We start from the raw sequence: 13,303 nt of genomic DNA, 5'->3' as shown, positions 1-13,303 counted from the left end.
CTGGAGCCCGGGACGGGCTGGGCGCCCGGTGGCCCTCACGCCCGACTAGGAGTCCGCTTGGCCCCCGGGGGACCTGGAGGCTAGGGTGCTGGGGACTGTCAAGTCTCCAGGGCCAGCGGCGCGCCAGCCCGGAGTTCCAGCCACACTCGTGGAGGAGGCGCGTCCGTGCCTCCTGCCAGCCTTTGGCTTTGGCCGTGACCCCTCTGAGTCACCCCAGACCCCGGGCGCGGGGTGTAATCTGGACACCGCCATGCTCTCTCTCCGCGGGACAAGCACCTGAGAACCAGCCTGGCCTGGGCTCTCCCACAACCATTCATCTCTCTCCCTCCCAGGGCGCCGCACGCTTCCTCTGCCCTCCTCTCCACAGAAGTAGAGACTACTAGGACAAGAAGAATACATTCGCCTGTGTAGCTCTGCTCTGAGCCTGACCCCAGTGCTGAACTAGATTTATTCTCACCGCTCCTCCTTGAGATCCATATTACTGTCTCCAGCTTACCAGTGACCAAACAGGAAAAGGTCAGAGTTGTCCAAGGTTATGCTCTTTGTAGCCTCAAGCAGTCCAGGCTCTTAGCCATTGTGATACTCTGTTTCCAAACTCAAAAAGGCTCTTGTGAGTCAGGATCTTGACCACCCCCCCACCCCCACCCCCGCAGACTACTGCCTGGCTACAGCCTGGGACCACTTTCTTACTCCTTTGCCTTCGAGGAGGTTTCTCCTTTTCAATTCCAGGACTCCTGTTTGGGAAATTAAAGGAAGTTCCCTGTTCACAACTAGTTTGATCACTATTACCTAGGTTGTTTAGGCATGGGACTTTTATCTTTCTCTCATAGTTTCTTTCAGACAGTGATCAAATAACTATACGGACCGTAGCTGTTAATGTTTTCTGACGTTTATCCCTTTGCCTACCAAAAAACCCACCGGGAATCTGAGATCCGAGCATTGCTGACTTGGTATTTCAAATGCCATAAATGGAAATTCTATTCACGGGGTTTTTTTTAGGTGACTTTATAAATAATCAGCTACTCAAAAATTGCCAGAATTAAAGTTAGTGCCACATTATTGAGCTTTATCAAACTGTAAGAATTACCTTTGAAAAATTGCCTTTGGAAAGTACTTTTGGATAGAACTCAAAACACTCATGGAATTTATATTTTCATGTTTTACCTGTTGGTGTATTACTTTTGATTTATTTTTTCACTAAGAGAAACACACTCATTGCCTTTTCCTTTATGCTTATTTGATAATTATTATATATCTCCCTTACACAGTGAATGCCTAACTGTGGAAAACACAGTTCACACTGTCATTGAGAAGATGAATTTAAAGTTATCAATTTGAGCTTCTATGGAAATCCTGGCTAGTAAGTTAAAATGTATAATACAAACTGAGTTGATAACCACTAAATCACTGCTTTATCCCTGCCATTAAAAAAAAGGAAGAAAAAGAAAAGAAAAAGGTTCAAGGGACCAGTCAGCTATGCATCCAGTTGAATACACACATCACCATGAACAAGGACAGGGGTTCAAGCACCATCTCCCCACCTGCAGTGGGATGCTTCACAGGCAGTGAAGCAGGAGTGCAAAATCCTGCCATCTATCTATCTATCTATCTATCTATCTATCTATCTATCATCTCTCCCCTCTCAGTGTTTCTCTGTCCTATCAAATTTGGTGAATAAATATTTTTTAAAAGAAAGATTAGGTGGGCCAAGCAGTGACACACTTGTTTGAGAGCACATTACCATGTGCGACGGCCCGGGTTCAAGAACCTGGTCCCCATTTGTAAGGAAAGAAGCTTCACACAAGTGGCAAAACAGTGATGCAAATGTCTCTCTCTGTCTCTTTCTCCCTCTCTGTCCCCTTTTCCTCTCAATTTATCTCTGACCTAGCAAATAAAAATAAATGAATCAATAAATTTCTCAAAAACATAGGGAAAATAGGTTCAAGAAGTGGTGCTTTACATGATGTTTTCAAACAGAAGTGGCAGAACAGTGGGATCAACAGGAGTGTCCTCAGCAGCTTTTATGGACACATGAGAAAAACACTCAGGGTACATAGGAAAGAGAGGAGATTGAGAGATTCTGCATTCAAACTACAGTAACAGACTACAAATATATTTGTTTAGTAAGAATAGGTTACTTTGGGGCTTAGAATAACTTCAAAGTGGTTATCTAGTGAACAAAGCACTAGACTAGGAGTCAGAAGGCACTTATATGCTGTGTGACCATAAGTTAGCACCTTCCCCTCTCTGGATGTGTTTTCCTGAATTTAGGATGGGGTGATAATTGACTCAGTTGGAGAGGTGGGAAAGTATTGGGTTGTCTGAAAAGTCATGATGTATTTGGCATAATGGTTCCGCAAAAACCTCCTGACAGAAGCTCCAATGCTGCAGGCTCAGTCTCCCACACCACCATAAGCCTGAGCTGAGCAGTGCTCTAGCAAATAATAATAATAAATCTAAGGCATGGGAGAGGCCCTCTTATATCTACAGATGTAAAGCATCTGTAGATCTAAGAAAAAAAGGTGTTTTTGCTGATATTTGATTGATTGGCACTAGCAACTACAGATGTAATCATCCGCAATTTTACATGTTGACTGGTAGCCCAAAAATCAAGAGTTTGTTTTGTTTTGTTTTATCTATTGCCACCAGGGTTTTCTCTGGAGTGCAATGCTTGCAGACAAACCCACCCATCCCAGCATCCTTCTCTCCTCTTTTATGTGATAGGGTAGAGAGAAATTTAAAAAGATGAGGGAAGTAAAGAAGTGAAGAGAGAAAGAGGGAGAGAGAGAGAGGGAGAGGGAGAGAGAGAGAGAGAAGAGAGAGAAGAGAGAGAGGGGAGAGAGAGAGAGAAAGACTGACTGACTCATAGCACTGCTTCACAGCTCCTTAATCTTCCACCCTGCAGGTGGGGACTCAGAGTTTGTGCCAAGACCACCAGCGCCACTTTTTATTTTATTTTACTTCTTCTTCTTCTAGCGTTTGCCCTTCTTCCATAGCCAGTCAACAGCGTCAGGTTGAAAGCTGTCAGGAGCTGCTTGTTGCTGGCTTTGAAAGTGACTGGGATCCATGTGGATTCAGTCGGCTAGGAAGGATCGTCAGTTTCCCCAATAAATGGGTACTCACGGGATGCACCACGAGGTCGATCCATAAAGTAAAAAAAAAAATTAAAAAAAAAAAAAGTGAATGATAGAGATGTATAACAGGTTCGGTGAATAAGAAAACAAGTTAAAACAAAGTATCAGTAGTGAAAAGAATATGGGGGAAAAAAGTGTTGTGGTCTGGGAGGTGGCACAGTGGATAAAGCATCTCAAGCATGAGGTCCTGAGTTCAGTCTCCAGCAGCAGATATAACAGAGTGATGTCTAGTTATCTCTCTGTCTCTCTCTGTCTCTCTCGCTCTCTCCCTTTCTCTGTCTCTCCTTTCTCATAAAAAAATAAATCTTTAAAAAAAAAAAAGAAAAAAAGTGTTGCTTTTTATGGACTGAATTGTGCTCAACCCCACCCCCCATTCAGATAGGGAAATCTTAACTCAGAATGCAGTCTCATTTGTAGGTAAACTCTGCAAAGAGACAATTAAACTAATCTTTTGGGGGGATGCAAGTTAGCCCAACCCAAGAAGACAGCTATGCTTATGAGAAACTATTAAAGCTACAAGCACAGTGACAAGAGCATAAAACTTGCAAGTATGAGGTCCCAAGTTTAATTCCTGCCATCTCTCTCCCCCTCCTCTCTCTCTCTCTCTCTCTCTCTCTCTCTCTCTCATCAATAATTTTTTTAAAAGAAGATGAGATTTGAACACAGATTCAACCTGTGCATGTAGGATAGAGACAGTGAAAGGAACATGTGAGGACACATCAAGAAGGTAGCTGACTACAGCCAAGGAGAGAGGCCTCAAAAGAAAACACCTTTGTAAACCTTTGATATCCATTTCCTGTCAGATGTGTGGTATGCAGATATCTTCTCCCAATTGCTTGGTTACTTTTTCATCTTTGGGGCAGTTTCTTTTGATGTGTAGAAACTTTTCAATCTGTTGTATTCCTATCTGCTTATTCTTTTTCTCAGTTTCCCAGGCCCATGGGGTTGAGTCTTAAAATATATATTTGATGTTCAAATCCTGAAGTGTTTCACTTATGTTGTGTCCTGTGTGTTTGTTTGTTCATTTGCTTATTTATTTCCAGGCCTAACATCTAGATTTTTAATTCACTTTGAGTTAATTTTGGTGCGTGGTTTTAACTGATGGTCTAGTTTCATTCTTCTACATATGACTGTTCAGTTTTTCTTTTCTTTTTTTTATTTATTGGATAGAGACAGCCAGAAATTGAGAGGGAAGGTGGTGATAGGAAGGCAGAGAGACACCTGCAGCCCTGTTTCATCACTCACAAAACTTTCCCCTTGCAGTTGAGGACCGGGAGCTTGAACCAAGTCTTTGCTCACTGTAACAAGTACGCTCAACCAGATGTGCCACCACCCAGCCCTGACTGTCCAGTTTTTTAAACACCACTTGTTAAAGAGTCTTTCTTTTCTCCCATTGAGAACCTTTGTTATATATTAGATTTTCATATATGTGTGTTTTTATTTCTGGGATTTATATTATGTTCATTGGTCTGAGTGCCTGTTTTTGTTCTAATACTATACTTTTTTTAAAAAAAATTCTCTTCCTTTTCTTTTTTTTTAATTGAGGGTATTAATAGTTTTCAGTAAATACAGATTTTGATACATATGTAAAATTTCTCAATTTTCAGCATGGCACTCTTAACTACTCACCTAGGTCCTCCTCCACCATCGATCACCAGGACCTGAAAGCCCTCTCTCAGCCCAGAGACCTTTACTTTGGTGCAATACACCATACCCAGGCCAAGTTCTACTTTGTGTTTTCCACCTCTGTACTTTTTTTTTTCAACTTCTATCCATGAGTGAGGTCATCCCATATCCATCTTCTTCTGACTTATCTCACTTAACTCCTTCAAGCTCCATCCAAGATAAGGTCAAGAAGGTGAATTCATCATTCTTAATAGCTGAGTGGTATTCCATTGTGTATGTGTATCACAACTTTCTTAGCTGCTTATCTGTTGTTGGACATCTAGGTTACTTCCAAGGTTTGGCCTATTACAAATTGCGCTGCTATGAACATAACACAATGCTGAATTACCATTGCTTTCTAATATATTTGGAAATCAAGAAGCACAATACCACCATTTATTTTCATTTATTTCAGAATTGCTTTGGCTACTTGTGGTCATTTTTGATCCCATGCAAATTTTAGGATTGTTATACTTCCTTGAAGAATGAATTTGATGTTTTAATAGTGATTACACTGAGTCTATAAATTGATTTAGGTAGAACTTCATCTCCACAGCAAAACAGCAATGCAATGATAAAATAGACAAAAGATCTGAATAGAAAATTCTCTAAAGAAGACATCCAGATGGCCCACAGACATATTTAAAAAAAAATCTCTATGTCACTTATCATTAGAGAAATGCACATTAAGACCACAAGGAGATACCACTTCATACCTGTGAGAATGGACAGCATCAACAAAACAGGGTATGACATTTGTTCACCAGGATGAGAAAAAGATGTCTGGTACACTGTTGGTGGGAATGCAAACTGGCACAGCCCCCCATGCAAAATGATAGAGATAGTCCTTATGCAAATAAACATGAAGATAATCTAAGATCCAGCAATGCCACTCCTAGGTATGTACTCAGAGGAGATGGAAGCACACATTTGAAAGACTATGTGCGCCTCTATGTTTATTGCTATGTCATGTAGTAGCTACATTATGAAAGTACTTAAATGTCCAATGACAAATGAATAATAAAAAAGTTGTGGAAGATATATACATGGACTACTACTTTGCAATCCAAAAAAAATATGAGATTGTATCATTTGGAACAAAATAGATGGAACTTGAGGTGATTATGCTGAGTGAAAACAAGAGGTTAAGGACAGCTACCAGAAAATTTCACTTCATATGGGGACTATAGGTAATATGGATGACCAAAGCAAACACACTTGCCAAAGACAAAACAGAAAAGAGGACTCACCATATTGTTTCTTGAAGGATGTGAGAACTAAGAAGGCTATAGTGGGACTGAGGGTACAGAACTTGAACGGAGGGTGTGGTGACTAACATGTATCATATGTGGGTATGAAAATGCACCTCAAGTCTGATAATTCTGTAAAATAATGTTAAATCCCTAATAAAAAAATACTAAGATGAAAATAAGTCTGCTGACATCTTGGATAGTTGGCCTCTAGAACTGTGAGAATGTTTTTTCTTTTAGTAACAACAGTGACATTTTTTTTAAAGTAGGGACTGACACTTTTCGACATTTCACACAATCTTTTTATACAGTGGGTGCTTAATCAATCAATAAATATTTGGAGATTATATATATGTTTTTATTTGGAAATTATGTGTGTGTGTGTGTTGTGTGTGTGTGTGTGTGTGTGTGTTGTTTCTACCAGAACACTGCTCAGCTCTGGTTTGTGGTGGTGTGGGGGATTGAACCTGGGACTTTAGAGCCTCAAGCATGAGAGTCTCTTTGCATAACCATTATACTATCTACTTCTGCCTGTTTCTTCTTTTATTGTTGAACAAAACCATCTAGTCCGTGGACTTTGTTAAGGAGGCTCTTGCAAACCAAAATAATGGGGCAAACATTTAAAATGTTAGTGCACATATCCTATGAGTTGTATTAGTTAATTAGGTACTGTTAATTGTTAACTAACAAATGGCTACAAACAAGGCAGCCAGTTTAAAAGAGCACACATTCATTATTTGCAGTTTCATCGGTCAGAAGTCCAGACATGGTTGGGTGCACTGCTGAGGGTCCTAGAAAACTCTAAGGAAGGTGTTGGCAGGGCTACACACACATATGAACATTAGAATCCTCTTCCAAGATCGTTCAGGTGGTTGTCTAGATTCAGTTCCTTCCTCATGGCTGTTGGATTGAGGACCTTGACAGGCAGAAACTCTAGAGACTACACCTTTCATAGACAGTTTACAGCAGGACTGTTTGCTTCATCAAGGTTAGCAGGAGAACTGCCTCTCCTCTGGATGGGACTTTAATTATATCTTCAAAATCACAGACACATGGGCAATCACCCTGGGCATCCAGCGATCTCAGTTACACTTAAGCAGAAGAGAATATAACACACAGTTAGCATGTACAACTAGAGGGTAAGAATTCTGAAGGACACCTTAGAATTCTGCCAACCACATTCCACCCCTTCAAACTTTGACAGCACCAGCTTAATGATCCAATTATAAAGGTCCACTAAGAGTGAGACTGTGCAGGCAGAAGTGGGTGCACATGCACACACACATACACACCAAAGAACACCAAGCACGTAGCTGACGCCTAGACTATCACAAAGCATTTGTGAGCCCGCTGTGTGTCTAATAGATGTGAAATCAGATTTCAATTGCATTAACCAATTAAAGAACAAATTGAAAAGTACTAGGGCTCCCCCCCCCCTACTCAAATTGTGTTTCTTTGAAACACTCAACTAGCCCGTTATTGAATGGAATCAGGATTTGTAGAGCCCTCAGGGTGTCTACTTAGCCCTTTACTCACTCTATATTGTGAAGTAAGAAACCGAATAAAAGAAGGTTTCTGGGGGTTGGGCAGTTGCCCAGCAGGTTGAGCACACATGGAGCAAAGTGCAAGGACAGGCGTAAGAATCCCAGTTTGAGCCCCCAGCTCCCCACCTGCGGGGTGTGTGTGGGTTGTCACTTCACAAGCTGTGAAGCAGGTCTGCAGGTATCTATCTTTCTTTCCCCTCTCTGTCTTCCCCTCCTCTCTCCATTTCTCTGTCCCATTCAACAGCAACTACAGCAATGGCAACGATACTGACAACAACAAGGGCAACAAAATGAGAAAAAGTAGCCTCCAGGAACAATGGATTCATAGTGCAGGCACTGAGCCCCAGCAATAACCCTGGAGGCAAAAAAAAAAAAAAAAGTTTTCTGTTTGCTAGAAACTCACAAAAAGACAAGACAAGGAAACAGAGCTGGGGAGATATAACAGTAGTTTGTGCAACAGACTTTCATGTTTGAGGTTAAAAGGATCCAGATACAGTCCCTAATAACAACATAAGACAGAGCTGAGCAGGGTTTTGGTAATAAGAAAAAGGAAGCAGGAAATAGATAAGACAGGCAGTCAGACAGACAAAATGTTTATACAGAGAAGTAAGTACACACTTACTAAATGAAGCAAAATTAGCATGTTCCCATCCCTTTGGTCACAGAAGTTGTGGCATAGGTGAGTTCTTAACTCTTAATAGCAAGGAGAGGGCAAGACTGAAGTGTCAGAGAATCATCTGTGAAAAATGTGCTAACCTGATGACTGAAAAAGAGTTAAGAAATAAAGACAGGCTGTGAGTGTGGATCGACCTGCCAACACCCATATTCAGATGGGTAGCAATTACAGAAGCTAGACCTTCCACATTATGCACCCCATAATGACCTTGGGTCCATACCCCAGAGGGATAAAGAATAGGGAAGCTTTCAGAGGAGGGGAGTGGATATGGAGTTCTGGGTGGGGGGATTGTGTGTAATTGTACCCCTCTTACCTTATGACCTTGTCAATATTCCCATTTTATAAATAAAATCTTAAAAATGTTCTAATATTAAAGATGAACCGAGTCACAAACTATTCTAACTTGATTTTATGTGGGGGACTTTGAGAAGATTCTACCCCAACTGTCTTTTGTCAAAATGTCAGCTCTGGCTTATCAGCACAGCTTCTCTGCATGGAATACTTTCAAGTGTTTGAATTTGGAGGGTTAGAAATTCATAATGTCTTGGCCACACTGGCAACACTGACATCTATAAATAAAGCTACAGGAGAATCTGTGTTCTTTACCTAGATACTCCACCCTATGTTCTAGCACCCCCAAAAACCACATTCCTGCAGAATTCTCCAGTAACCAAAGGGTGTTCAATTTCTGTGTTAGCTGACTTTTAAAAAATTTCTTTATTGGGGGAATTAACGTTTTACAGTCAACAGTAAATGCAATAGTTTGTACATGCATAACATTTCTCAGTTTCCACATAAAAATACAACTCTCACTAGGTCCTCTGTCATCCTTTTCCAGGACCTGTACTCTCCCCCACCCCCACCCCAGAGTTTTTTACTTTGGTTAGCTGACTTCTTGCTCTGTCTTCAACATATGTGTCTCCCTTTAAACTTGCCCTGCAAACTTCTCCTTCATCTTTTTATTCAGAAAAAAATAAAAGGTCATCACAGATGAAGGCTCTGAAGTTGGGGGAAAAGTTTGGTGTATTTTAAGAATGAAAAGAAGCAGAATGCCAAGGTAAGGTGGGGTGGTGGTGGAGAAGTTAAGTCGGACCTGTTGGCAAAGGAAGGCTCCATCTTGCAGAGCCCCACAAACTATAGTGAAGTATCTGGAATTTCTCTCAAGTACAAGGAGTACCATTGATGGATTTGCACAATGAAAATCATAATAGACAATCAATGTAAGCTACAGAATCACCAAGGCTTCTCTGAGTTTGAGGAAGGCAAAAGCAAAAGAAGCAAAACTGGAAAGATGGCTACGGTAGGCAGACACATGCTGAGACAGTTTAGAATAAGGTATTGGCAGAAAAGAAAAGACAGATGGATAAAAGATATATTGAGGAAGGTGACCCAGAAACTAGGAAAAACCATTCAACTAAATGAATGATATGATTTACTAAGTTGGGAGAGAATAAAACAAGCAGGTTTTAAAAGAGAGTTATATTGTGGGGGGGCATAAAGAGTTTCATTTTAGACATGTCATATTTGTCAGTGAGATAGCCAAGATAAATCAAGCAGGCAAGGGTGTGTGCATCAAAAGCTCAGGGGATCTGGTAGTAGTGCAGCGGGTTAAGCACACATGGCGCAAAGCACAAGGACTGGCGTAAGGATCCCGGTTCAAGCCCCTGGCTGCCCACTTGCAGGGGAGTCACTTCATAAGCAGTGAAGCAGGTGTGCAGGTGTCTCTCTTTATCTCCCCCTCTCTGTCTTCCCCTACTCTCTCCATTTCTCTCTGTCCTATCCAACAACAATGACATCAATAACAACAACAACAATAATAACCACAACAATGATAAAACAGCAAGGGCAACCAAAAGGGAAAAAATTAGTCTCTGGGAGCAGAGGATTCGTGGTGCAGACACCAAGCCCCAGCAATAACCTTGGAGGCAAAAAAGAAAAAAAAAAAAAACTCAGATTCTCTGCAGTAGAAAGTCTTCATTGGCAGAGTTCTACAGGAAGTAGTGCATAACCGTTAACATGTCTCCCTACCAAACCCGCCATATAATAGGGGCATCTACAACTCAGGGAATGGTGGCCTGGGGGTATGCTGATAGAATGTAAGTGGACTGTCCTGAGTTTGATCCTCAGCACTGCATGTACCAGACTGATGATCCACTTTCCCCCTCCCTCCCCCATATATATATATATATGAATAAAAATTGCTATGCCCACCTTCACCATTTCACAAATTTCCCACCACATCTGAAGCTTAAACTATGAAACAGAGAACAATGAGAAAAGGGAGGTATTTGAATAACAGCTTAAAAATTAGGGGCGTGGGGCACGTTAATTTTAATGAGAGAGATACAGGAAGAGCGGAGCACTGCTCACCAGCTGCCGATGGTGGTGCTGGTGGTTGAACCTGAAAGCTCGGAACCTCACGCATGAAAGTCACTTGGCATGACCATTATGTTATCTCCTCAGTGCCAAATACCTGCTTTTAATCAGATTGAACGAAGAGTCATTCCCACTCAAGATTTGGTAGTGAAGAATCTGAGACACCATCTAACACGAAAGGAATCTGGAATTGGACATTAACTTGAAGCTACTAAAATGAAAAGGACAGGAAGTTGACTCGACTTTTCTGGGGATTATTTTTTAAAAATACATTTATTTTTAACTGAAAATACCCCCCATTCCCTCCAACAAGAGTGTATTTCAAGTCAAATTCATCAGGCATACAGATTCCTATCTCCCTCAAACCACTGTCCCTCTTGTCAACAAATGTGTCATTCTTTCTGTCACCCAACCTGGAAAGCTCATCTCTCTATTTACTCAACAAATATTTACTGAATGCTTAAACTCTATTAAGACGCAGGAAACATAAAAACTGGTCTCAAAAATTATAACATCATTTTGAGAAGCTACATCAAGCTCAAGCAACCACTACAACAGCTGTGTATGCTAAGAGCCACATGTGGGGTACAAGCAAAGGGGATTGAAGTAAACACCGCCTGTCATATCAGTAAGTCTGAAATAAACACCCTACATAGGGAACTTTTTGGTAAATATATTATTCATTTATCTGTATATACATATCTGTGATACAGCTCATGGAATTATAAATTGTATTACATTATTATTGTATATGATTAAATTATTATATACCTTGAGTACATAAAAATCTGAAGACTCCAGTCATCCCAAGCACTGTATTCTTTCATATATTTAAATAGAAAGATGTTTATGATAGGTTCCCAAACATTAAGTGAGAAATACACAGGAAATAATTTAGAAAACGACACCATAACATAAATCCGTGGGACTGGATGGTGGCTCACCCAGTTAAGCTCACACATTGCCATGCTCAAGGACCCAGGTTCAAGCTCCCACCCTTCCAGCTGCATGGGGATGGTGGAGGGGGGACTTCATGGGCAGTGAACCAGTTCTTCAGGTGTCTTTCTCTCACATATTTTCTCTATGTCCTTTACCCCTCTCAATTTATCTCTGCCCTATCAAATTAAAAAAAAAAAAGGAATAACTGGCTGCCTAGAGTGGTGGAGTCATAGTGCGGTTATCAAGCCCCAGCGATAACCCTGGAGGCAACACATTAAAATATATATAATATAGGAGTTTGGCGGTAGCACAGCGGGTTAAGCACACATGGTGCAAAGAGCAAGGACCAGAGTAAAGACCAGTTCGAGCTCCGGGCTCGGCTCCCCACCTACTGGGAAGTCGCTTCACAGGTAGTGAAGCAGGTCTGCAGGTGCCTTTCTTTCCCCATCTCTGTCTTCTCCTTCTCTCTTCATTTCTCTCTGTCCAATCCAACAACGATGACATCAATAAGTACGACAATAAAACAAGGCCAACAAAAGGGAAAATAAATATTTTTTAAAAGCATAATATTCAGTTAACCTTTTGTGCATAACGCCATGGGTGCGATTATGTTCTTCTGCTTCTCTGTACTTTCTGTACTAAGCAGTAAAGAAGAAAATCATGTGTTTATATTAGAGAAAAGCTCTAGAGAGATTTTGATGTAGTCAAGTTTTAAACATATTGAGATTAAGACCATATCTACTGGAAATACAGAACTAGAGCCGTTCTTCGAAGATATTTCTAGCAAGAGGGTTGTTAAAACAGTAGATCTGGGTCTGGGGTGATAGTACAATGGTTCTGCAAAAAAGATTTACATGTCTGAGGCTCCAAAGTCCCAGGTTCAATCCCCATAGCCACCATAAACCAGAGTTAAATGATGCTCTAATAATATTAATAATAATAATAATTTTTAAAAGTAGGACCTGTTAAGAAAACTCAGGGGAACTTAAGTTCAAAGAGGACTTAGTTGCTAGACAAGACACAAAGGAACAACAGGAAAGAGAAGACATGACCTCCAAGTGAGATATAAGGAGATATGGAAGCCAATGGAGAAGCTATTGTGCTAGACATAAACAGGAAGGCGGACACTTGCATCCATGTGAAACATTCTCCAAGAGGAAGCTGCCTGAAACAGTGTTGGGATTTTACAACTTGAGATGATGTTCTAACATGTTTACCATGAAAAGAAAACATTACCGTTGATACTATCAGATAAAATAGAGTCACAGGGATAACAATCCAAAACACACCCACCATCAAAGTCCCGCCCCCCCCACCTCTGATAATCACCAGTTTTCACAAAATCTTAGAGACAGTTTAGCTTCTCCTTCCCACACCCTCTCTTGCGGGATTTATGCCTTTCAATTCCATGCACGAGTGAAACCCTCCACTAGCTGTCTTTCCCCTCTTTACTTCACTGACCATCGTGACCTCCAGTCTTGTAAACCATCATTAAATCCCTATTCAAAATTAATAAATTCAATTTGAAAAGTGAAATAGTGTCATCATGTGGTCATAAAGGTAGCTCAGAAGGTAGAGCACGGAATTCGCAAATGTGAGGTAAGGTCCCTGGTTATATGCCCAGCATTTCATATTACACACTGGTGCTTGGGTCTCTCACTTGCTCGCTCTCTTTTTCTCTCTTTCTCTGAATAAAATAGTCAGCCTAGCAGCAGTGAA

General features: G+C 40.9%; 1 protein-coding gene across 1 annotated transcript in view; it reads right to left on the bottom strand.

The window, feature by feature from the left end:
- The window catches only part of KLHL13 (kelch like family member 13), a 264,819-nt gene extending 264,308 nt beyond the window's left edge, over window positions 1-511 (bottom strand). Inside the window, exon 1 of the mRNA XM_060183005.1 lies at window positions 497-511. The gene's annotated coding sequence lies outside the window, so the exon portion shown is untranslated. The remainder of the gene's footprint in view (window positions 1-496) is intronic.
- Window positions 512-13,303: the final 12,792 nt, after the last annotated feature.

Source organism: Erinaceus europaeus, chromosome X (assembly GCF_950295315.1).
Source record: "Erinaceus europaeus chromosome X, mEriEur2.1, whole genome shotgun sequence".
Lineage (NCBI taxonomy): Eukaryota > Metazoa > Chordata > Mammalia > Eulipotyphla > Erinaceidae > Erinaceus > Erinaceus europaeus.
The sequence above is the reverse complement of the archived record's forward strand: the minus strand, read 5'-3'. Positions and strand labels throughout refer to the sequence as shown.